The 26787-nt window shown below is 37.5% G+C and overlaps 1 pseudogene; it reads left to right on the top strand.

The window, feature by feature from the left end:
• Positions 1-22582, top strand: part of LOC110619364 — a 79228-nt pseudogene extending 56646 nt beyond the window's left edge.
• Positions 22583-26787: the final 4205 nt, after the last annotated feature.

Raw genomic sequence — 26787 nt, 5'->3', positions numbered from 1 at the left:
TGAAAACATTTTATAAAAACATGCTTTTACCCTTCTAGAGGTTTCCGACATCCAAATTCCACCGGACGGTAGGAATTCCGATACCGGAGTCTAGCCGGGTATTACACTTAAGTTGACCCAAGTCTTTGGTATGAAAACTCGTATACAAGTAGTTTTTGAGAGAAGAGATCCATTTACTATCATTCTCTATAATGACAATATCATCAACATATACAATAAGGAGAATAATACCAATATCTGAGTTTCTATAAAAGACTGAATGGTCACACTTGCTTTTTTCCGACCTAAATTTTTGAACAACTTCACTGAACTTGCCAAACCGTGCACGGGGACTCTGCTTCAAACCATACAAAGATTTCTTCAAATGCCAGACTTTCCCATACTTCCTCTGAGCAACAAACCCTGGTGGTTGCTCCATATACACCTCCTCTTGGAGGTCACCATGTAAAAATGCATTCTTGATATCTAACTGGTGTAAAGACCAATGCTGAGAAGCAACTAGGGAGATGAACAAGCGAACTGACGTCATTTTTGCCTCAGGTGAAAAAGTGTCAGAATAGTCAACACCATAGGTTTGGGCATAACCTTTGGCGACAAGACGGGTCTTAAGCCTCGCTATGGAACCATCCGGATTGACTTTGATGGCAAAAACCCATTTATAGCCCACAACCTTCTTGTCAGAGGGTAAATCAACTAGTTCCCAAATATGATTTTCATCTAGAGCCTTGGTCTCCTCAAACATTACATCACGCCATCTAGAATGAGTCAGGGCCTCTTTAACTGCCTTAGGCAAAGAAATGGAATTTAGAGAGACAATTAAGGAGGTAGAAGAAGGAGACAGGTGATCATAAGATAGAAAGTTAGCAATAGAATAGGTAGACTTACATTGTCGTTTACGTTTACAAAGACTAATGGGGAGGTCAAGGTCACTCGGTGGTGGATCCAATGGTAAAGAAGATTCTGGTGCAGGACATGTATCATTAGGTATTGGTCTCCGAGAGTAAACTTAAACAACTGATGGTTTAATAGGAGGTTGAGTACTAGGAGGAATATTACCATCAAATTGTACAGTAGAAGGCATACTCGAAGAGGTCCCACTATCAGATATGATTCTATAAATGAGCACTCATTGTCCTCCTCTTGATCAGGAAAGGTTTGTGCAACAAGATAAAAAGGAATTTGCTCGGAAAATGCTACATCTGTTGAGATCAGATATTTGTTGAGGTTTGGAGAGTAACAATGATACCCCTTCTGAAGGCGAGAATATCCAAAAAAAATACACTTCAAAGCTTTAGAATCAAGTTTAGTCACATGAGGTTTGACATCCTGAACATAGCAAGTGCTGCCAAACAGTCGTGGTTCAAGAAGGAATAATAGTTTCTTAGGAAAGAGAACATTATAAGGAGTATTACCGTTTAGTACTGTGGAGGGTATGCGATTAATGAGAAAGGATGCAGTAGAGATAACATCGGTCCAAAATTGCTTAAGAACTTGCATTTGAAACAACAGAGCTCGAGCAGTCTCAAGGAGATGTCGATTCTTCCTTTCAGCTACCCCATTTTGAGCGGGTGTATCAACACATGACGATTGGTGAAGAATACCATGTTGAGTCATATAAGCCTAGAATGATTCTGACATATATTTTTTAGCATTGTCGCTCCGTAAAATTTGCACAGAAACATTAAATTGATTATTGATTTCAGCACAAAAGGCAGAAAAATGAGAAAACACTTCCGAACAATGCTTCATAAAATAAATCCAAGTCATTCTAGAGTAATCATCCACAAAAGTGATAAAATATCTGAATCCAGTCTTAGATTCAACCGGACATGAGCTCCAAACATCTGAATGAACTAATTCAAAAGCAGAGTCAGCTCGTTTATTGACTTCAGGACTTAAAGAGCTTCGATGATGTTTTGCAAAATGACATGACACACATTTCAGTAAAGATACTTCATGAAATTGAGGGCATAGCTTTTTCAAAACCGGTAAAAAAGGGTGTCCCAACAGACAATGTGCTTCAAACAGAGATACAACACTGGAGCAGGCAACAGACCGAGGCATCCATGCATCCAAAATGTAGAGACCCCCAAATACATGTCCTTTACTAATAATCTGCTTCGTCACAAGATCCTGAATGGGACAATGATCAGAAAAAAAGGAAACACAACAATTTAGGTCTTTAGTAAGTTTACTTACAGAGATTAAATTAAAAGCAAGATTAGGTAATGTTGACTTATTTAACTAATCCTAGCTGATTCTAGAGATTTGATTTGATATGATTAGAATCCTTAATTATCTCTGTAATTATTATTTGATTATTTACTTCCTGTTTAGATATGATTCTCTGTGTATAAATAGTCATGTAGACCAATTGTAAAGATTAAGAGTGAAATACAAAAATACTCAAAATTTTCCCAAAATTTTCCCAAAATTCTTCATGGTATCAGAGCTTTTTCCTGATTTTTTGGGTCCAAATTCAATTTTTCATTTTTAGGGTTTCAAAACCCTAGATCTACCAATTTTGGTACTAACCCATCTAGGAGCCTCTTTTTCTCTCACCGCCGGCACCAGGAGAACCGCAGGACTGCCGTTGGCCGATCTACCAGCTCCGACGTCGGAAAAGCCTGCGCGTGAGGCTCACGCGCCACCCCTTCCCGGCGCGTGACCCGTCGCTTCCCGGCGCGTGATCCATCGTCTGTCACTGTTTCGCCGCTCAAATCACTCCGGCGACGATTCCGACCATCTTTCCGGCTCTCCCGTGCTGTTACCCGGTCTTTTGGTGAATCAATTGGGCTTTCTTGTGTGTACAACCTTGGGTACCTCCTATTCTTTCACTGTTCATAAATCTTTACTATGGCAGAAGGTAAAAGGGTCTCGATTCCTAACTCTGATAATCCTTCCTTGCAAATTAGTCCTATAAAACTTGATGGAACCAATTATCTTGCTTGGTCAAGGTCTTGTTTGTTGTTTATCAAGGCTAGAGGACTGCAGGGTTATGTCACTGGTAATAAAAAGCAACCTGATGAGAGTGATCCAGATTTCCCTCAATGGGACTCGGATAATTGTCTTGTTATGACATGGTTACTGAACTCTATGCAACCTCATATCTCTAAGTCCTATTTGTTAATTGATACTGCTGCAAAGATATGGAAAGCTTTGTCCTTAACTTATTCCAAGATTGGGAATGATGCCTAAATTTATGATATTCGGAATAAGATTCATGGTACTAAGCAAGGAGAAATGACTATCTCTCAATTTTATTCTGAGTTATGTGGCTTATGGCAGGAGCTTGATTACTATCAAGACTTCCAGGCAGATTGCACTGGAGATGCAGTCAAATTTCGAAAAATGATTGAAAAGGAGCGGGTCTATGATTTTCTTGCAGGGTTGAATAACGAATATGATCCAATTCGGGTCCAAGTGTTGGGAAGAAATCCTTTTCCTTCTTTAGAAGAGGCCCATGCCCATGTTCAACAAGAGGAAAGTCGTCAACATGCTATGCTCCATACTGCACCAGTTGAAAAGGCTGGGTTGACTACCAGTTTGAGCACACCACAGCCTCCTACTTCTGAGAAAGATCACTTACACTGTGACTATTGTGGGAAACCAAGGCATACCAAAGAGACTTGTTGGAAGTTACATGGTCGTCCCACTAGAGGTCGTGGAGGAAAACGAGGTACCTCTAGAAATCAAGCTAAGTTAGCAGAAACTGTGGAGGAGCCCTTTAAGGAGACAACAACGACTGAGTTCCTTTCCCCTAATGAACTTCAGAGTCTTAAGCGCCTCTTGTCTCATATTGACACCTCTTCATCCTCTGGTGCTACATCTAACTTTGTAAAGTCAGGTAATGCTTCCTCTTTTAATAATGTTCCATGGATTATCGATTCTGGTGCGAATAGACATATGACAGGCTCTTATAAAGGCTTTCTCAATTATTCTCCTTCTCTAACCAAAGATAGTGTCAGAATTGCTGATGGCTCTTTTACTCCCATATCCGGAACAGGTTCTGTTATTTGCACATCCAACATTAAATTATCATCTGTCCTTCATGTTCCCCACTTTCCTGTCAACCTTTTATCTGTCAGTGCTATCACCAATGCTCTTAACTGTAAAATTGAATTCTTTCCTGATCATTGTGTTATTCAGGATCTTTGCACAGGGAAGATGATTGGCAATGGTGGGCTGCATGATGGCTTATACATGTTGGAGGGTGATCCGGCTTCTTCGATATCTCAAGCCTGTTTTGGAGAAAATAAGGATGTCAATCAGGAAATAATACAGTGGCATCGGCGGTTAGGGCATCCATCATTTTTTGTTTTAGAAAAACTTTATTCTGATTTGTTTGCTAAAGCCCAGTTTGGCTCTTTATGTTGTGATGCTTGTGAGTATGCTAAACACACTAGAACATCCTATCCTTTGAGTCATAATAAAAGTCAAATTCCTTTTGCAACTATTCATTCTGATGTTTGGGGGCCTACTCAAATGGTCTCCTTATCTGGTAATCGATGGTTTGTCACCTTTATTGATTGTTGCACTCGAATGACTTGGGTCTATTTGATTAAAGCTAAAAGTGATGTCTTTTTTTGTTTTCAATCCTTTCATAAGATGGTTTGTACTCAATTTGATACTAAGGTGAAAATTTTGAGAACTGACAATGGAAGAGAATACATGGATAGTAGCTTTTCTGCTTGTTTGGAGAGTAATGGGATAATACACCAGACTAGTTGTCCTTATACTAGTGCTCAAAATGGCGTTGCTGAGAGGAAAAATAGACATCTATTGGAGGTAGCTCGATCTCTTATGTTCACCATGAATCTACCCAAAACATATTGGGGAGATGCAATTCTTACATCTGCTTATCTTATCAATAGAATGCCTCTCAAGACCCTTGACTTTATGAGTCCTTTGACGGCTCTACAAGGGAAGAATTCATACGTTGTTCCACCAAAAGTATTTGGGTGTGTTTGCTTTGTCCATACTAGGATGGCAGGAAAACTGGATCCCAAGGCCCTTAAATGTGTGTTTGTTGGGTATTCTCCAACACAGAAGGGATACAAGTGTTATCATCCTCCCTCTAGGAAATACTTCGTTAGTATGGATGTTACCTTCCGAGAAACTGAATCCTACTTCAATACCACCCACTCACCTCTTCAGGGGGAGAATAATGAGCAAGAAGAGGTGATCCTGAATTCTGTGATTCTGAATGATATGGTTCAACTAGAAAGTTTGAGTTCTAGTAGACAGGGGGAGATGTCCAATTAGGGAGAGAGAACTGGTCGTTTGAACAAGCCAGATTTGAGAAGGTATTCAAGGAGAGATAAGGCAGAAGAAGCCATTATGCAGTCTACTCAAAGTCAAGAATCTTCTCCTAGTGAGTTACCCACAACTCTTTCTTCTGGTGAGTTACCCACAACTCTTGAATGTTTCAATGACTTAGATAAACCTATTGCACAAAGAAAAGGGGTCAGATCTTGCACTAAACACCCTATTTCTAACTTTGTTTCTTATGAATCTTTATCTCCTTCCTATAGAGCCTTTGCCTTGTCTATTTCCTCTGTGTCTATTCCACAGGATTGGAAGAAAGCTCTTGCAGATCCTAAATGGAAGAAAGCAATGATTGAAGAGATGAAAACATTGGCTAAAAATGAGACTTGGCAGCTTGTCACTCTCCCACCTGAGAAGAAACTCGTTGGCTGTAAATGGGTGTTCACAGTGAAACACAAAGCTGATGGCACAATTGAACGGTTTAAGGCCAGATTGGTTGCTAAAGGATTCACCCAAACCTATGGAGTGGATTACCAAGAGACATTTGCCCCAGTTGCAAAAATGAACTCAATCAGAGTTTTCTTATCTTGCGCAGCCAACTTGGACTGGGACTTGCAACAGTTTGATGTGAAGAATGCTTTCCTCCATGGAGATTTAGAGGAAGAAGTGTTCATGGAAATTCCTCTTGGGTTCGCTGATGAGAAGACACAAGGAAAGGTGTGCAGGTTAAAAAAGGCTTTGTATGGGCTAAAAGAATCTCCCAGAGCTTGGTTTGACAGGTTTAGCAGAGCCATGATGTCCTTTGGTTACCAACAAAGCAATGCTGATCACACTCTGTTTATCAAACATCATAAGGGTAAGATCACCCCTCTTATTGTGTATGTTGATGATATAGTGGTGACAGGTGATGACAAAGAGGAAATGGCTCAACTAAAGAGGTTGTTGGCCCAGGAATTTGAAATCAAAGATCTGGGAAAACTGCAATATTTTCTAGGTATTGAGGTGGCTAGATCAGAAAAAGGAATTTTCATCTCCCAAAGAAAGTACATTCTGGATCTTTTGGAAGAAACTGGTATGATGGGGTGTAAACCAGCAGAATCTCCCATTGAAAGTAATCACAAGCTGAAAGCAGGAACTGGTGAGTCCGTGGATATTGGAAGATATCAGAGATTGGTAGGTAGGTTGATTTATCTCTCACACACTCGACCGGATATAGCCTGTGCTGTTAGTTTAGTCAGCCAATTCATGCATGACCCTCGCGAGACTCATATGCAAGCTGTACTTCGCATCTTGAGATACCTAAAGTTTGCGCCAGGGAAAGGGCTTCTTTACTCCAAACATGGTCATCTCCGAATTGAAACTTTTACAGATGCAGATTGGGCAGGATCTCTCGATGACAGGAGATCCACCTCTGGCTACTGCACAGTTGTGGGGGGAACCTTGTCACCTGGAGGAGCAAAAAACAAAGTTTTGTTGCTCGGTCAAGTGCGGAAGCAGAATACAGAGCAATGGCCCAAGGAGTATGTGAACTCTTATGGTTACAGAAGTTATTGGAAGAGTTGAGATTGTCCGAGAGAGACAAGATAACTTTGTATTGTGACAATAAAGCTGCTATAAGTATAGCACAAAATCCAGTCCAACATTACCGAACCAAGCACATTGAAATTGATCGGCACTTCATTAAAGAAAAATTAACAGACGGTGTCTTGAGCCTAGTTCATGTGACTTCTACGGGGCAACTTGCGGATGTGTTTACTAAAGGGCTTAACAACAAGATCTACCATAATCTGATTTGCAAGTTGGGCATGTGTGACATCTTTGCACCAACTTGAGGGGGAGTGTTGACTTATTTAACTAATCCTAGCTAATTCTAGAGATTTGATTTGATATGATTAGGATCCTTAATTATCTCTGTAATTATTATTTGATTATTTACTTCCTGTTTAGATATGATTCTCTGTGTATAAATAGTCATGTAGACCAATTGTAAAGATTAAGAGTGAAATACAAAACTTAGCACAGATAATAGGGTGATAGAAGGAGTAGGTTTAACAGTCCCAGAACCCTCAACATTGTAGCTTAACTCATCAACTATAATAACAGGAGAAGGTGCTTTATGAGATCGAAAGCTAGTAGAAATATGAGGATTATCTGTCATGTGATCCGTGATACCAGAATCAATGACCCATTTATATGAAGAGGAAATAAGATACATTTTACCTGTCTCAGCCGCTACTGAAGACGTTAGGATAATTTTAATAATATGGGTCTTACTGTCAGAAACCATTTCAATCAAGACCCTATACTCCTATATCTTCGAACGAATTAAAGGAAGATAACAAAACCTAACCCAGTGAACAGTAACCCAATGAACAGTACTCGACGTGAACAGTATCAAAAACGTCTCCCCCCAATACTCAAATGGCAAACGAACCACAGATTTGACAAGGGGGCTACAAGGCGATTCCGGCGTCCTCCCTAAGTGGGCGATGAGAGACAAATATTATTCTAGATGGGTAATCCAAAAGAACAGGAGCCCTAAGTCTCCAAAAAAAAAATTTAAAACTCGACGGAAGAGAAAAAATTAAATATCTACGGGAATGGCTCTAATACTATGTAATAAGATAAGGAATAATTGGGCCATTTCATTATAATTCTCCATTGAAATAAGTGTGTATATGTACAGATTACAAGGCCTTGTTAAGACAACTCCTAAGAATCCTCTATCAATCAATTAGCCTATGATTATGTAATCCCCTATGATTATGTAATCCCCTATGATTATGTTCACACTCTAACACTATGGATGTACTTTCATCATGTACTGCCCTTCTATTACTCTTATATACTGAAATCTCTATTATATCTAGACTCTTGATATAATTTTGATACTCCCATGTCATTAACCTTGTAAGCTATGGGTATCTTTATTGGCTCTCTTCCTTTCTCTTTCTCTATCTCTCGCTCTCTCTCCATGTTAGAATATAGAAGAAGAGAGGATTTGTGAACTTGAAAGCTTGATTGGGATTTATAGTGTAATGGTAAATAGCCCAATAAGCTTTGTGTTCTAACTCAACAAGGTGACAAGTTTTTCCATAGATCAGACGATACAGGGACATCCATATAAGTGTCTTATATGTTGTCCGATATGCCCATAGAGTATCATCAAGGCGCAAACTCCAGTCTTTTCTGTGTGGATTTATTGTTTTTTCCAGGGTAGCCTTGATTTCTTTGTTTGAGATTTCAGCTTACCCATTTGTCTGTGGGTGATAGGCAATGGATGTGTTGTGAAGTATATGATATTTCTTGAAAAGAGTTTCCACCACTTTGTTACAGAAGTGTGTCCCTCGGTCGCTTTTAATTGCTTTATTGGCATAGATTGGTTTGGATGTCTTGTCTCTAGTAAAACTATAGTGTGATAATCAGATTGCCCTTCATATTGCCTCCAATCTAATATATCATGAGCGTACCAAGCACATCGAAATTGACTGTCACTTCCTCCGAAAAAATATTTAAGAAAATATAATTTCTACTGGATATGTGAAACCAAGAGAACAATTTTAACAGGGCCTCGAATAAAATATCTTTGTAACAAGTTGAATATGATTAATATTGTAATATACACATGTCTAAACCTACCCCCTACATATCCTATATTTTATTCATTAGCGTACCGCATACCACAAGTCGAGAGCACCATGACAATCCAGGTGGTAACTTGGTTCCAATTACAAGGAAAAAGGAAGAGAGTTTGTATTTCTTGCATTCACTACTTGTTAGTTCCTGAAGTAACCCCCTTCCATAAATGAAAGGGAACAGATAAAGAGTAGGGCGCAATTTATTTATTGGATGAAGCATATGAATATGATGTTGACCTTTCCCCTTTTGGTTGATCTGGTTGTTTTAATGCCAATGGTTGCAGGCTGGTTTTTTTCTAATTCAATATGATCACCTATGGCAACGACATCTGGACAGACTATTTGATCTTTTCTCTATGGGAAAGCTTAAGGTGATGCTTTCACTCTGTTTTATGCACTTTTTGCATAAAGCTTAGGTAGCTTGGTAATATTTTCTTCTATTTTTAATTGAGATTGGCACAGGTTACATTTTTGTTTCTTTTTCACAATTTTTGGTTAGTGGACTATGGGGAGTTGAAAATATGCTAGTATCATTGCTTGCCTCTATTCCACTATCCAAAAATTTATGCATAAAATTTGAAGTGTTGTAATGATACTAGTGCCTCTTATGCTCGACCCAAAAGTGAATATAATAATGATATAACGCATATGGTAATGTAATTTTTCTTTTTACTTATTTCGAGAGTACAAATTCAAACATGATTAATGTTTCCAAGGCCTAGGGCTTAGACTTAGTAGAGAAACAAAGAAGAAATAGAGAGAAGAGATTGGAATGAATTGCTCACAATTATAGCCTAATCTTTACAATCTTAATCACAATATTAACACACGGATTGCAAATAAACAACTTGCACTCTGGCTCTCCCCTTTAACCTAGAGCATGCATACCATATTATCCTAGCTTGTTATAGAAGTAAATAATTCAATGATCTCTAAGAGATCTAACGAGGATAACGGTTGATTGGTTGTTTGACTTGAGGAAACTAGCAGCAAGGCATCTTGATATCTTTTATATGATGAAGTGACAACCCACTTATATGTGCATTGTCCTTTGTTGAAATGTTGGATTAGAAGCAATATGTAGTGTTGCTTAATCATGACATATCTACTTCATGTGTTTGAAATCTCTACACTTCAATTCTTGAAGAAGTTGTTTCAACTAGATAATCTCACATGTCACTAAAGCCATGACGTGATATTTTGCTTTTGTACTTGACTTAATAATATCGTCTTACTTTTTACTTCTCTAGGATATTAAATTTCTCCAAATCCTAAAGTAGATCCTTCATCTGAAGGAGCTAACTCAATCTGCACTAGAATATCCAATAATTTCCTAATAACCCCTGGCTTAATATGAAATCTGTGCTATAGAGCTCATTTGATATTCTGGAGAATGCAGATTGCATATTGTTGGACCTAAATGTCCTAATCCTTGTTTTGATGATTAATAAACAATTGATGTGCTACTAATTATCTTCAAAGGTGTTTGTATTGAGCTTGCAGGTTCCCTATTGAAATAAATGAAATTGCTTCAATCACAAAAGTGAAAAGTGCCAATTATGGAAGCATACCACAAGAAAGGGATAAGAAATTATTTTTGTTTATGCCTTGTTAAATTCTATTCATTGTGAATTTCAAGTAATTGATTGTGATGGCTCAAGGGTTCTTTCATTTCTAAAAGTTCTTTTAAATATGGCCACTTTTTAAAAAGTACTTGACTTTCAGGGACCAAAATGAAATTTTCCAAAAGAAGTGATTTTGAAATTATTTTTCATCAAAATGAAAGATCTAAAAATATAGGTTGCAAAAGTTCAAACGGTTTGAAAAAAGGATTTTTACAGCCTAAGTTATGATTTTTCAAAGATTTAAAGAATTATTTTTTTGCCCCCCTAAAGTCATCTTTCGGCTTCCGAAAGTCAGGGACAGAAACGAAAGTCCCCTATGTTCGGCCGCCGAACATTGACTTTCGGCCGCCGAAGGTGGGTTTTCAACCAGCCCCCTAAGTGTAACCTTCGGCTTCCGAAAGTGAGGGACAGAAACGAAAGTCCCCTATGTTCGGCCGCCGAACATTGACTTTCGGCCGCCGAAGGTGGGTTTTCAACCAGCCCCCTAAGTGTAACCTTCGGCTTCCGAAAGTGAGGGACAGAGACGAAAGTCCCACACCTTCGGCCGCCGAACATTTAACCTTCGGCCGCCGAAAGTGTGTTTTGGGTCTGCCTCCGAAGCCTAAAGTTTGGCTTCCGAAAGTGAGGAACAGAAACGAAAGTCCACCATGTTCGGCCGCCGAACATTGAGTTTAGGCCGCCGAAAGTTCAGTTTTAAAGGAATAGTTTCTTCGCCCCAAATGGTTCGGCCGCCGAACTCTAAGCTTAGGCCGCCGAACCTGAGTTTTTCTGGGCACGGTATAACGGTTATTTCTGAACATAAACGGCTCTATTTGCATTTAATGCACCCCCAACGGCCATATTTATGAATGAACTATAAATACAACTTGTTTTTGTTGTTGTGAGGTTACAACAACCATCTAAGCAAATATTTATTGAGATTACAGCATTTTTTATTCTCTCTCTCTCAAAACCTTGAGCCAAAGCATTGATTTCTTGAAAGCTTGTTTTGAGTTGTAATTGGTTGGCTTTTCTGAGTGAGTAAAGGTTGATTGAGAGATTCTGTTGTTGTGAGTGTGGCATTGAGCAAAGAATTGCTCTTGAGTGGAAAAAGAGATTTGTAAAGAGCAAAGGCTTGCTCTAAGATTGTAAGGGTTTTGATCTTCACCCAAAGAAGATTTGATAGTGGAGTTGAACTCTCAAGTGGAGCTTGAGGAGAGGACGTAGGCTTGGATAGCTGAACCTCTATAAATCTTTGTGTTGATTTTTCTCTTCCCTATTCTCTTCTAATTTCTTGTCTTTGCCATTAAATTTTTTATAAACCCAATTCACCCCCCCTCTTGGGTTGCCTCAAGGGACAACAAGTGGTATCAGAGCTAAGTCTCCCTTTCTTGAAGATATAATTATCTTGGAGTAAAGATCAAATGGCAGCCCTCAATTCTCAAGAAGGTCAATCGGTTGTGAGACCACCTTTCTTTGATGGAAATGACTTTCTATATTGGAAAAATAGAATGTATTATTTCCTTAAATCGGAAGGAGTTGATTTGTGGGACATTGTAGAGAATGGGCCTTTCTTTCCCACAAGATTCATTGATGGAAACCAAGAGCAAAAACCTAAGAGTGAATGGAGTGAGCTCGAGAAGAGAAGGGTAGCCCTCAATGACAAAGCCATTCACATCTTGTTTTGTGCTCTTAGTAGAAGTGAGTACAACAAAGTATGCATGAAGTCCACCGCCAAGGAAATTTGGGATGCTTTGGTTGTCACTCATGAAGGTACCAATCAAGTCAAGGAAAACAAGATGGAATCCCTCATCTATCAATATGAGTTGTTCAAGATGAAATCCGATGAAACTATTAGCCAAATGTATGATAGGTTCATTGAGATCATTGGAGGGATGAAATCTCTTGGGAAGACATTCACAAATGAAGAGTTGGTGAAGAAAATCCTAAGATGTCTACCTAAAGAATGGCTACCAAAGGTAACTTCCTTAAAGGATGCCAAAGACTTGACCAAAGTGCAATTGGATGAACTCTTGGGGAATCTCATTGACTATGAGATGACTCTAAAGAGAGAGCAAGTGGAGGAACCTAGCAAGATGAAAAAGAACATCGCTCTAAGGGTAGCCTCCGAAGATACTAGTGAGGAAGAAGAAGAAATAAGTGAGGAAGAATTGGCCTTGGTAACTAGGAGAATAAGGAAGTTGCTTCTCCAAAATAAAAGGTTCATCCCAAGGAAGAATTTTAGAAAGGAAAAGGGTGAATCAAGCAAAAAGGAAGTAGTCATTTGCTATGAATGTAATAAGCCGGGTCACTACAAAGTGGATTGTCCCAAGTTGAAGAAGCCTATCAAGAAGTTCAAGAAGAAGGCCTTCAAAGCAACATGGGATGAGTCAAGTGATTCCGAAGAAGAGGAGGTTGGTGATGAAATTGCCAACATGTGCTTCATGGCTCTAGAGGAAAGCTCCGATGAGGTAACTACTCTTGATGACTTTACTTTAAATGATGATGATGTTGAGTTTTCATATGATGAACTTGTAGGTGCTTTAAAATTGATGAATGATGAGCTTGAAAAGAGTCATAGGAAAAATAAAATTTTGAAATGTGAGTTAGCTAGCTTTAAAAAGGAAAGTGAGAACTCACCTAAGGAACCTTTACCCTCAAATGATTCTTTACAAAAATCCTTAGATGAGCTCTCACTAGAAAATAAAAATTTGAAAAATGAAATCCTTGAGTTGAAAAATTCTCTTTCAAAATTTTTAAAAGGCAAGGACAAACTTGATGAGATTTTAGACTCTCAAAGGTCTCCTAGCATCAAGTATGGCCTTGGCTATGACAAATCAACTCAAGCAAATTTTTCTAAAACCGTTTTTGTTAAAGCTACCAACTCACATGAACCTAAGGTTTCTAGCTCAAATGGAAATGTGCCTAAAGTTTCTAGTAGCAATATGTCTATGAGGAATGCACCTACAAGGAATGCACATGTACACCAATCCACTAGTTACAACACTCATATAAGACACACACCTAGGCAATTTGCATATAAGAGAAATGATCATTATAGAACACACACTTCTAGTTCACAAAATCACCACTCTAATCATATCTCTTGCTCACATGCTTTTAATAAGCAAAGGAGAAATGGACACATGAGAACTCAAACACACTCACTCACCTATGGACCTAGAGTAAGAAGGTTCAATGGTCATTGTCACTATTGTGGCAAGTTTGGTCACACCAACTATAAGTGCTCTATTAGAAAATTGCATCTTGGATATGGTAGCATATGGAAATTGGATAGTGGAATGACTAACCCCCAAGGACCCAAGTACATTTGGGTACCTAAAAGTGTTTGAATTCTTTCTTTTAGGTGTGCTTGAAATCCTCAAAAATTGAAAGCAAATGGTATCTAGATAGTGGATGTTCAAGACACATGACCGGAAACTCAAATCACTTCATCTCTCTTGAAAAGAAAGATGGAAGTGGACAAGTAACCTTTGGAGACAATGGAAAAGGTAAAATTGTTGGTATAGGTAAAGTTGGTAAGGAAAACTCTCCTATTCTTGATAAAGTTCTATTAGTTGATGGTTTGAAGCATAATTTGTTAAGTGTGAGTCAATTATGTGATAAAGGTTGTAGAGTTATCTTTGAGCCAAAATCATGTTTTGTGTCTAGAATGTCGGATAACAAAATATTGTTTGTTGGTGAAAGAGTTGAGAATATTTATCTTATTGACTTACAAGCTATGACTAACCAAGATATGAAGTGCTTTGTGTCTATTAGTGATAACTCTTGGATTTGGCATAGAAGGCTTTCTCATGCTAGCATGGATCTCCTCAAAAATTTGAGCAAAGATGAGCTAGTTGATGGTCTTCCAAAGATCAAATATGAAAAGGACAAAGTATGTGATACATGTCAAATGGGTAAGCAAGTTAAGAGTTCATTTAAAGCTATTAATAAGGTAATCTCTTCTAGACCTTTGCAACTCTTGCATATGGATTTATTTGGTCCAACTAGAGTAGCTAGTCTTGGTGGCATGCATTATGGGTTTGTTATAGTTGATGACTACTCTAGGTATACTTGGGTTGTGTTCCTTGCTCATAAGGATGATTGTTTTGATGCTTTTAAAAGTTTTACAAAGAAAGTTCAAAATGAAAAGGGTTTTCAAATTTCTTCTATAAGGAGTGATCATGGTAGAGAATTTGAAAATGAAAAATTTGAAACTTTTTGCAATAAGTTAGGGATCACTCATAATTTTTCATCTCCTAGGACTCCCCAACAAAATGGTGTTGTTGAAAGAAAAAATAGAACTCTTTTAGATATGGGGAGGACTATGTTAAGAGAATATAATTTACCTACTTATTTTTGGGCGGAAGCCATAAATACGGCTTGTTATGTTTCAAATAGAGTTTTAATTAGACCTCTCTTAAATAAGACTCCTTATGAGCTTTGGAATGGAAGGAAACCTAGAGTTAGTTATTTTAGAGTTTTTGGTTGTAAATGCTTCATATTAAACAATAAGGATAATCTAGGCAAATTTGACTCCAAAACCGATGAAGGTATCTTCTTGGGATACTCTATCTCTAGTAAATCATATAGAGTATTCAATAAAAGAACCTTGATAGTTGAAGAGTCAATGCATGTTGTTTTTGATGAATCTAATCCCTTTGCTCCTAGAAAGGAGGTCTCTTGTGATGATGATCTTGTAGGTAACCTTGATGAGTTGACCTTTGAAGATCCTCAACCTCATGGAGATCAAAGTCAACCCAAGGAGGACTCAATAGAGGCAAAGGAAGATGAAGTTGGACTTCAAGAGCAACAAATGCAAATTACACAAAGTCAAGGAGTCCAACATGACTTGCCAAGGGATTGGGCCTACAAGAAAGATCATCCCAAGGATCAAATAATTGGTGATACATCACAAGGGGTAACTACTAGATCTTCTATTAGACATGTATGTAATAATATTGCATTCATATCTCATATAGAACCAAAGTCTATAGATGAGGCTATTAGTGATGAGAATTGGGTTCTTGCTATGCAAGAAGAACTCAACCAATTTGAAAGAAACAAGGTTTGGACCTTAGTGTCTAGACCAAAACATCACCCCACTATAGGCACCAAATGGGTGTTTAGGAATAAGCTTGATGAAGATGGCAATATCATTAGAAACAAAGCTAGGTTGGTAGCTAAAGGCTATAACCAAGAGGAGGGCATAGACTATGATGAAACTTTTGCCCCCGTAGCTAGATTAGAAGCCATTAGAATCTTGCTTGCATATGCATCATACATGAATTTTAATCTCTTTCAAATGGATGTGAAAAGTGCCTTTTTAAATGGTTTTATTGAGGAGGAGGTTTATGTTGAGCAACCTCCGGGGTTTGAAAATCATGAATTTCCAAATCATGTTTTTAAATTGTCCAAAGCTTTATATGGTTTAAAACAAGCTCCTAGAGCTTGGTATGAAAGACTAAGTAATTTTCTGTTGCTCTGTATATGCTGTTAGATGAATTATTTTACTGTTAGCTGGGTATCAATATGCTGTTAGCTGGATTATTTTACTGATTAGCTGGATTCATATATAAAAACTGTTAATATTTTTAGTTCTGAATATGGATGTGGTGCAATAACAGTTATATGACTAGTTTGTGTTACTGTGGTTTATGGATTGAGTTTTGTGATAATGAATTGCTTATGGGTTGGTATTTTATTTTCTGTTTGTTTCTTTCATTGCCTCTTTAGCTGCTGTGTTTTAGAATGGGTAGAAAATCCACAGCCCGTAGGCACCCATATTTTAGAGGTCAATCCAGTAGAGCTCCTAGGTCTCCCTCCCCAGACCATCCTGCCTCACCACCCTTTGAGTTCCCTGTAGTTAGAGAGCAGGATCCAGCTTTTGAGCCTTTTTCTCTCAGGTTTGTTCATCCTGGGAGAACAATCCATGATAATAGTGTTCAGCTTTTTCGCACTCAGGGTTTCCTACAGCCCTTCATTGTTCAGGAATGGGACCACCTTCTTATCACTCCAGCAGACACCCATCCTAGGATTGTTAGGGAGTTCTATGCTAACCTACACACCTTTACCCGTCACACTCCCCCTCACCTAGTCAGTTTTGTAAATGGTCAGAGGGTTTACATCACTCCTGACATCATTGCTCGTCACCTAGGTATCCCCAACTCTGGGGCTGTTGTATCCACCACTCATAAGTGGATTACTGGTGAGGTCTCTTCCCTTCACCAGACTAGGGTCATTTCAGGAGACGTAGATCGTGCGGAGCCCTCTAGGCTTAAGGCCTGTGACCTCAACACTCTCCCCAAAGTTGTTCACCACATAGTCACCTATGAGATTCTCCCTAGATCGGGTCATAGGACTGCACTCTCCTACTCTGACATGTTTGTAGTGTCTTGTCTGCTAGAGGGTCGACCCCTTAACCTGCCACATATTATGATTCACTCTATAGCAGACTCCCTTAGGCTGAGTCGAGGCTGTCTCCCCTTTGGTCATCATCTTACTCTTCTTCTCCGAGCCCTAGGTGTTGACCCAGGTACCGAGTCGGCCTTACCTCTGTCTAGTGAGTACACCCCCTATACTGAGGCTACCCTCCACCACATGGGTTTGACTAGGAGAGGCAATGAATTTTATAATTCTAGGAGAGATTTTGCAGCTCGCAGAGCAGCACATGCAGCAGCACAGGCACATGATGGTTCTGATGAGGAGTCAGATGATGCTTCTCCTGCTGATCTTGAGACAGAGCGAGCTCCCAGAGGCGACACTAGTACCGGGCGGTCCACCGAGCAGGGTACATCTTCTCGAACTGCATCTGATCTGTATGATGCCATGGGTCGTCTGGAGTTGCAGGTTGCTCAGATGTCTGATCGCCAGACTCAGATATCTGATCGCCAGACTCAGATGGAGCAGCAGTTAGCACGACTTACAGACCAGCAGCAGACCATGATCGAGCAGCAGAGTCAGATTTTACGCTTCCTTCAGCAGTCATCTGGAGTGCCACCTCCTCAGCCTCCTCAGTGATATATTTTGTTGTTTATGTAGTTGCTTTTGTTCTTTCCCGTTTGATATTGTGATATTTTTTTGTTTTTGATGATGTCAAAAGGGGGAGAATGGATGGTATTTTTTATGTACATATTTGATGATATTGGCTATATTTGGTTATTACCTTGGATTGTGAATATTGTGTGTATTCATTTGAGATGCATTCCTTGTTAGCACTCATTCATTCATATAGGATCCATTGCATCTCATTGCATTGAGTCAAAACCTCCCTTATGTGCCTTCTCTCATTTTAAATATGGCATAAATTATTTTTGACAGGGGGAGCACATTAAGGGGGAGAAATTTTTAAAATACACACACTACACTTATGATTATTATTCTAATGTTTACCAATTGTTTGTCATCATCAAAAAGGGGGAGATTGTTGGACCTAAATGTCCTAATCCTTGTTTTGATGATTAATAAACAATTGATGTGCTACTAATTATCTTCAAAGGTGTTTGTATTGAGCTTGCAGGTTCCCTATTGAAATAAATGAAATTGCTTCAATCACAAAAGTGAAAAGTGCCAATTATGGAAGCATACCACAAGAAAGGGATAAGAAATTATTTTTGTTTATGCCTTGTTAAATTCTATTCATTGTGAATTTCAAGTAATTGATTGTGATGGCTCAAGGGTTCTTTCATTTCTAAAAGTTCTTTTAAATATGGCCACTTTTTAAAAAGTACTTGACTTTCAGGGACCAAAATGAAATTTTCCAAAAGAAGTGATTTTGAAATTATTTTTCATCAAAATGAAAGATCTAAAAATATAGGTTGCAAAAGTTCAAACGGTTTGAAAAAAGGATTTTTACAGCCTAAGTTATGATTTTTCAAAGATTTAAAGAATTATTTTTTTGCCCCCCTAAAGTCATCTTTCGGCTTCCGAAAGTCAGGGACAGAAACGAAAGTCCCCTATGTTCGGCCGCCGAACATTGACTTTCGGCCGCCGAAGGTGGGTTTTCAACCAGCCCCCTAAGTGTAACCTTCGGCTTCCGAAAGTGAGGGACAGAAACGAAAGTCCCCTATGTTCGGCCGCCGAACATTGACTTTCGGCCGCCGAAGGTGGGTTTTCAACCAGCCCCCTAAGTGTAACCTTCGGCTTCCGAAAGTGAGGGACAGAGACGAAAGTCCCACACCTTCGGCCGCCGAACATTTAACCTTCGGCCGCCAAAAGTGTGTTTTGGGTCTGCCTCCGAAGCCTAAAGTTTGGCTTCCGAAAGTGAGGAACAGAAACGAAAGTCCACCATGTTCGGCCGCCGAACATTGAGTTTAGGCCGCCGAAAGTTCAGTTTTAAAGGAATAGTTTCTTCGCCCCAAATGGTTCGGCCGCCGAACTCTAAGCTTAGGCCGCCGAACCTGAGTTTTTCTGGGCACGGTATAACGGTTATTTCTGAACATAAACGGCTCTATTTGCATTTAATGCACCCCCAACGGCCATATTTATGAATGAACTATAAATACAACTTGTTTTTGTTGTTGTGAGGTTACAACAACCATCTAAGCAAATATTTATTGAGATTACAGCATTTTTTATTCTCTCTCTCTCAAAACCTTGAGCCAAAGCATTGATTTCTTGAAAGCTTGTTTTGAGTTGTAATTGGTTGGCTTTTCTGAGTGAGTAAAGGTTGATTGAGAGATTCTGTTGTTGTGAGTGTGGCATTGAGCAAAGAATTGCTCTTGAGTGGAAAAAGAGATTTGTAAAGAGCAAAGGCTTGCTCTAAGATTGTAAGGGTTTTGATCTTCACCCAAAGAAGATTTGATAGTGGAGTTGAACTCTCAAGTGGAGCTTGAGGAGAGGACGTAGGCTTGGATAGCTGAACCTCTATAAATCTTTGTGTTGATTTTTCTCTTCCCTATTCTCTTCTAATTTCTTGTCTTTGCCATTAAATTTTTTATAAACCCAATTCACCCCCCCTCTTGGGTTGCCTCAAGGGACAACACATATTACTGTCCCATACTGGCCAGTAAATGGAAGATGGAGCTCTGAAATATCGACTAATCAAACTAATAGTGAAAGAAATATATGGTGGAGCATTTGGGTTTTCCTAGAACATCTATCAAGGGCTCCTCCTGTCGAGGAATAAGTTTTAACACTCAGATTCATGGGAATATCTAGATATTTTCAACAAGTATACCAAGGATATTTACTATATCATAACAATGTTGGATTATGTTTCTTTCTCCAGCGTTAATGGAATAATTTTATTTTTTTTTGTATTTACAATGATTTGGTACAGGGATATATATATATACACACTATTATCCTATTTAAAATAGGAATGTAATCCTTATGATTATGCATAATTATAATCTTTGAACTAAAAGAAATACAATCATATGCACTTATAACTTTTTCAAGGATGAGAGTTACATGGGGAGACACATCTAATGGATTTTGACTGCAGTTTGTCTTTGCCTAGTGCTCGATTGTGAACAAAGCATATTCTACCATATCCACGTAGAAGAAGAGGTAAGAACTTTGTTTTGGAAACAGGAAAGAATGGGAACTCTTATGTTACAAAACAAGAGAATGGAAATGACTAATTAACATGCATTAAGAATAGCATTGCCCAAAAAATGTCAATTCTCAATTTTGTTAAGAAGGGATGGAGGGGTGGGAGATGATTTAGGAGCATAAAGGTTGGAAGAACCTCAAATAATTTGGTAAAGTTTGTGAAATGAAAAGAATGGAAATGTCTTTAAAAACATTACATCAGTTGATATGAAACATTTATTTGTAGCTGGGAAAAAGCACTTATAACATTATTAAGGATGAGAGTTTCATGGGAGCATTTAATGGATTTTGGCTCAAGTTTGTCTCTGCCTGGTGCTCGATTGTGAACAAAGCATATACAACTATATGCACATAGAAGAAGCGGGTAACAACTTTGTTTTGGAAACAGTAAAGAATGGGACTCTTATGTGCAAAACAAGAGTATACATATGGCTAATTAACATGCATTGAGAATAGCATTGCCCAAAATATGTCGATTTTGTTAATAAGTATTTGCACAGAAAGATTGATGAATGATTCCTTAATAAGACATGAAAGTTTGAAATGGTGTAGAAAACTATACCCATGCATTGTCACTACTAATACACTGATGTTAACAACCAAATTAATTATGAATCTCAGGACGAAAGTTTTTGAAGATTGATAAAAATTTATAATGATTTTTCATGAAAAATTAACCAAGAACAACAAAAATAATCATTAATTAGAAAGCTATGTTTAAACCAACACAACTAAGACCCTAAGTTTGGATGAACGTTTTCAAATGCTTGTGTAGCTCAACTATTGCTCACTTTAATAAAAGTTTATTTCTCAAGCTGGCATGACTCTTATTCTAAAGGTTATACTCCCTCCATTCCTTACCGTCTCTTATTCTAAAGGTTATACACCCCCTCACGCTCAGAATTTTTACTGGTGCGTGACACATTTATGGGGCACCCAACATCGAATGGGGAGGCTCTGATACCATGTTAAATTTGGATCAGGCTTAACTCACCCCAAAAGCTAACTCAAGAGGGAGGAGTTCCTATAGCCCATATAAAGGGCACATTACCCCTTTCCACAACCGATGTGGGATTCAACAACCTTATTAATATTAGTCAATGCAATTAATAAATTATGTGAAATTTAACATTTCATAAATGGGCATTTTAGTAAAGTATTAGCCTGATTAATTTATTCTAATCATTACCTTAATTTTAGTGAACTTAGCAAAAGGAACACTTGTTAAGGAATGGAGGGAATAATTTGGAGTATTTGGATATCATTTTCTATATTGCACTGATACTTGGATGACTTAAACAGTTATAGGAAATAGTGGAAGGCAACTGGAGGTGCTAGAGTGGGGTGGTGATGTAGTCCTTCTGACTTATGTCCTATGTTAATCATTTTCCCTCCACCTTGGTTCTGCAGAAGAACAGAATTAGTTATGAATGGGACAAAATAATTAAGCTATTTGGTTAATTTGCTGATGGAGATCATAACGGATGGACATTCTGGGCAAACAATACGGAGTTAGGAATTGAGGGAAGATGATGTACCTTCTCTACCCTTTTAACCACAATCTTTGAACCATTGGCTAAAGTAGGGTCAGAAAGAGATGAAGAAACCGAGACGGGAAAAAGATTTTTATTACCGGAGATGTGATTGAAGGCACCAGAATCAAGGAGCCACAGAGACAGAGTTGAGCAAGAACTGCCAGCTTGGGTAGGCAATGGATAAAGATGACCTTTATTTGTCTTGATATTGTAGAAATTGTTTATAGTCAACTCTAGAAGTGAGAATTTTCCTTTCAAATGTAAATTTAAGCATGGACATACTATAAATTGTCTTTTATCTTTTTTTGTTTGTTTGTTTCTTCTTCTTCCTCTGACATTGTTGGTTGCATATTCATTTTATGTCATGCACAATAATCAAGAGTAATCTAGACATGAACCAGTCGTATCTAACCTTCTCTTATTGAATTGTAACAGATTTTGATCGACCCAAAAAGATTTCTTGGAGTCCAGTCTGTTGCAGATGCTGTCGAGTATCTTCACTCGGGTAAAAGTGTTGGCAAGGTATTGTTCAGTTTGTATTGCATCTTCATCTTCTTCACATCCATTAATTCTTTCAGAAAATTCTGAGGTACAAATTTTACAGGTGGTTGTTTGCATCGATCCAACATTCAGCGAACAGATGGCGAAACTATGAGCTTCTGTTTGTGAATCACCCTTTGTGGACATGGTTCCCATTTGGCTGCAAATCAATGTTTATGCACTTTGACCAGGAGATTCAACTCTATCATTTGCAGCTTATCAAGCAAGGAGTCTTGAAAAAGTCCACAGTGAAAATACATAAAGGAAAAGAAAGCCATGAATAAATTAAAAATAAAAAATAAAGTGGGCAGATTTGTTATACATATTAAATTAGTGAATACTAATAGTAATGTTCTAAGTGAAATGGCCTCTAATAATATTCTCAGCATAGTGCATCACTTGAAGCTTCTCTCGGAGAAATAACATTCCCTTCATTTAGCGCGAATAATTTTAGAAGAAAAAAATTTAAATGAATTTTTACAGAATTTATAAAAATAATATCTATGATTGGAAATTTTTCAAGTTGAAAAAAATTGAATTCTTTTAAGTAAGATAATTGCAAGAAATGAAATTAATTGAATTAAATTATTGTAAAATTTTTATTTTCAAATAGAGGAATTATGTTTGAGGAGTGATTATTTTTTAATATTCCATATGTAATAGTTTTATTTTTAATCACTTTTTGGATAAATTTCTTAACAGGTATGTTTTTGTAATTTCATGTGTCAATGTTGTACATTGTCTTTATTCAATTCTCTAGAATTTGAATATAGATTACGGGAATGTAATAGACTTATTATAGAATAAAAAATGCTTCATGGATCGATTTTATCCAAATCGAATTCAAATGGTACTTGTCAACTAATAAATTTATCCTTCTAGTTTACAACTTCTCTAGTTCTAAATTTAAATTTTATTCTCCTTATTAAATATGCACTAGTAACCAATGAATGTTTAATGCTATTTACGAGGCTCAGTAAAAAAGTTAGATTGCATGTTTATTCACATTGAAATGAAAAAGAATCGTGGAAACGTGATTAAGGTCTATTAATTGACTTTAACAAAGTAGATTGTTCAATCAAGATAACTCCATTAATTAATATATACTAAATATTAAAGTTCATACTCTTAACAAATATTTCATTGAAAGGACATTGGAATTCAACAAACATTGAAAGTAAAATACAATAACTAATAGCATAGCTCCAATTAAGTAAACTTATTTTAATTGCTCGTGTGAATTGATTTAATATCTAATCTCCAGTCAATTTAAGTGATATAATTTTAATGGAATAAAATCAAATAATTAGTGCCGTACGTCCAATCAAGTAAATTGGTTATATGAATTGATTTAATTTCTAGGTAGTATGTCCAATTTATTTAAGAATAAATAAAGTTTAAAATGTTTTTAATCGACCATGACCAAATAACTATCGTAAGTCCAATTAAGTAAATTCAAATCCAATTAGATATTGGCATTTAATTCAAAATAAATTTTCTTGAAATAAACTATAATTCTATTAAGACTCTTTTTTTTTAATTCATGAATTAAACTTTTTAATTAATTAATTATATTAGTCCTTGAGCCACATTAAGTGGGTCTAGAAATGTGTATTGAAATTTACACGAGTCTATTAATAATGTTTTAAACAAAACACTTATTAATGACCCAATAAGAAAATACCAAAGTGTCATTTGTCCAAATTTCATCGTGTGCGATCTTGTAGGACTATTCAATGTTAGCAATTGATTTTTAAGGTTCATAAATTATAATTGGTCTCTAACAAAACATTATAATTACTCAAATTGAATAGTTATGAATTTGCTCAGAAAATCACCGTACTAGTGAACTAGTACAATCATTTGCCATAAAATATCATAATTTGCATAAGATATCATCCTTACTCATTGCTAAATCATTTTTCTTGACCTATTAGTGATACTGAATCAATCAAACTATGATAACTCTTATCATACAACTTGGGTGTAGCCACACTTTTCTCAGTTTCACTAGTCAAGTGGCAGATGATATTTTCCCTTTTTTCGAGAGAGACAAATCCCTTCACTTCTCTCATGTTGCATAGCATGAATCGTGGCATACCCAATCATACCTGTACTTGCCAACCCATTTATGAGCGTGTTAGGTGTAAGTCAAAGCATACAATGACTTATCTAAGCATCTATAGAGATTTTCAGTCTAAGGACTTTAGTACAAGTATCACTAGAAAGATACTTATGACTTTCAATCATGTAGTGTTCTCATAAGTGGACTGTTTTCAAATACAACGTTTTTAACTTGTATTTATGTTTTCTTATTGATATCCACTATCCTATGACTCATAAAACATGATCATCTCACAAAGATCATACTAGCCTTAGTTCAATGTCACTCTCATGACAAAGATTGACTAGGGAAGTTTAGAATATTGTTCTTTAAAATTTCAAGGTTTTACTATCAAATGCCTCACACTTGATAACTTGAACAGACCCAATATTCAAGAATGTTTTATCAATTTAATATGCACAGTAATAAATAAAGTGATAAAAACAAATGTCTCATCTTTATTTATTGTAGATAAAATATCTTTATAATGTACTTGGGACTAGGGCTTACACTAACATGTATGTAGTAAACATTTGTGAGTGCTATGTATTCTCCATTTTCACATTAAGATATATGGTTCTGCGGCCACAAATATTCACGACAGATCCATCACCAATCCTCACCTTGCCATGGATAGTTTCATCAAGTTCAGCAAAGTTCTTCTTGTAATCCGTCATATGGTTGCTTGGACCACCGTCAAGGTGCCATACACCGCTCTCATACTCCTCCTCACTCCCAAACTTGGGTTTAACCTTCTCTTCATTTAACATAACTTCAATTGATGCCGGCTCATCAAAATGCACTAACTCACATGCCTCAGCCATTAGTAGTGCAAGCTCATTATCATCTTATTTTTCAGCAAGATGAGCTTTCTCTTCCTTCTTATTTGCCTCGTAATTAGATGCAAAGTGCCCAAGCTCATTGCAATTGAAACACCATACCTTCTTTATATCAAATTTCTGAGAGCACCAATTCTCATCGTTGTCACGTCCTCATCCACGATGTGCTTTGATCCACCACGGCCACGGCCACGTCTGCATCCACGAGCACTACCACTATCACGCCCACCGGCATGTTCTCTGGGTGATCAAGCTCCCGAGCTCATCGCATTCTTGCGTGCCTTCCACTCCCCATGTGTCAGGAGTACATGCTTACCCCCTTTCATGTTGCGGCCATGTAGGCATTCCTCATGAGCTTTAAGTGAACCAATCACTTCCTCCATTATCTTGCTCTTCGAGTCACCAAACTCCTCGATTGTAAAGGCAATTTGGATGAATTTCTGCAATACCACACGCAACATCTTCTTCACTATGTACTCCTCGTCTACTTTTTTACCAAGGCCGCACAGCTTGTTGACGACGGTAGACACCCTGCTAGTGGAATCATCGACGGCTTCATCATCGTCCATGCAAAGGCTCTCAAACTCCTATCTTAGAGTTTATGCTTTTGCCTCCTTTACATGAGCCACACCGAGGTGCATGGTTTTCAAGGAATTTTACATATCCTTCGTGGTCTTCTTCTCTCCAAGTTGCAGCAGCGTCTCCTCAGTGATCCCTTGATAGATTGCCGCCAACACCATCTTATCTTTGTGTGGTTCAACAAGATTGTCGGAAACAACAGCCTCCCACACGCCTTGAGCCTCCATGTACACCTCCATTTTTATCATCCATCCCGAATAGTTGCTCTTGGTGAGCAACAGGTACTAGAGGGTAACACTCCCTTCTTGCGACATCATCCTCCGCGATGCCGCCGTGCCGGTCAGATTGCTGCTGCCGGTCCTAGCAGAGCTCGATGTCTAATTGCTTCTTCTTGGCATGTACTGAGGCATACAAGAGCGAGGCTTTGATACCAAATGTCAAGTGAAAAAACACACGCAAACACTGTAGACACAAACAATAGACACACGAATATGAGGAAGAAGATGAACAGGGATACTCAGTTTTTGGTGCAGTAACTGCATACACCGTTTTTCTCATACTGATTTTGTTATTCAGCAAAAGAAGATTAAATATAAAAAAAATGTCATACAATGCTCCTAAACTCACGCCACATTCCTGTAGACTCAGCTCCAACTCCATAACTAACCAACTCATAAAGCACTTAACGGGGTTTTTGCTTTTTCAAGTTAAAAAAAAAAAAAAATTTCTCAAATCCTGATTCGGTAAAAAATTTTTCCCGGATGAAGGTGAAATTTGACTCTACCGCACTTTAAAAGTGCGGTAGAGCTTACCGCACTTTCAAAGTGCGGTAAGAAAAAATAATTAAAAAAAAATATTTAAATGCATTACCGCGCCTCTAAGGCGCGGTAATGCATGAGTGCGGCTCTGCCGCACTCAATCAACGGAAAAATATAAATTTAATTTTTATTTAATTAATTTTATTTATTTAATTATATATTAAATTTATAAAATATAATTATAAAAATTATATTAATATTATTATAAATATTAATTATTTTAATTTATTTATAATAAAATATTATATTTTCATATTTATTATTTTTATTACAGTTAATTTATAAATATTTATAAGTTATA

The sequence above is a fragment of the Manihot esculenta genome, chromosome 7, assembly GCF_001659605.2.
Source record: "Manihot esculenta cultivar AM560-2 chromosome 7, M.esculenta_v8, whole genome shotgun sequence".
Taxonomy (NCBI): domain Eukaryota; kingdom Viridiplantae; phylum Streptophyta; class Magnoliopsida; order Malpighiales; family Euphorbiaceae; genus Manihot; species Manihot esculenta.
This window is presented reverse-complemented; position numbering and strand designations above follow the sequence as displayed.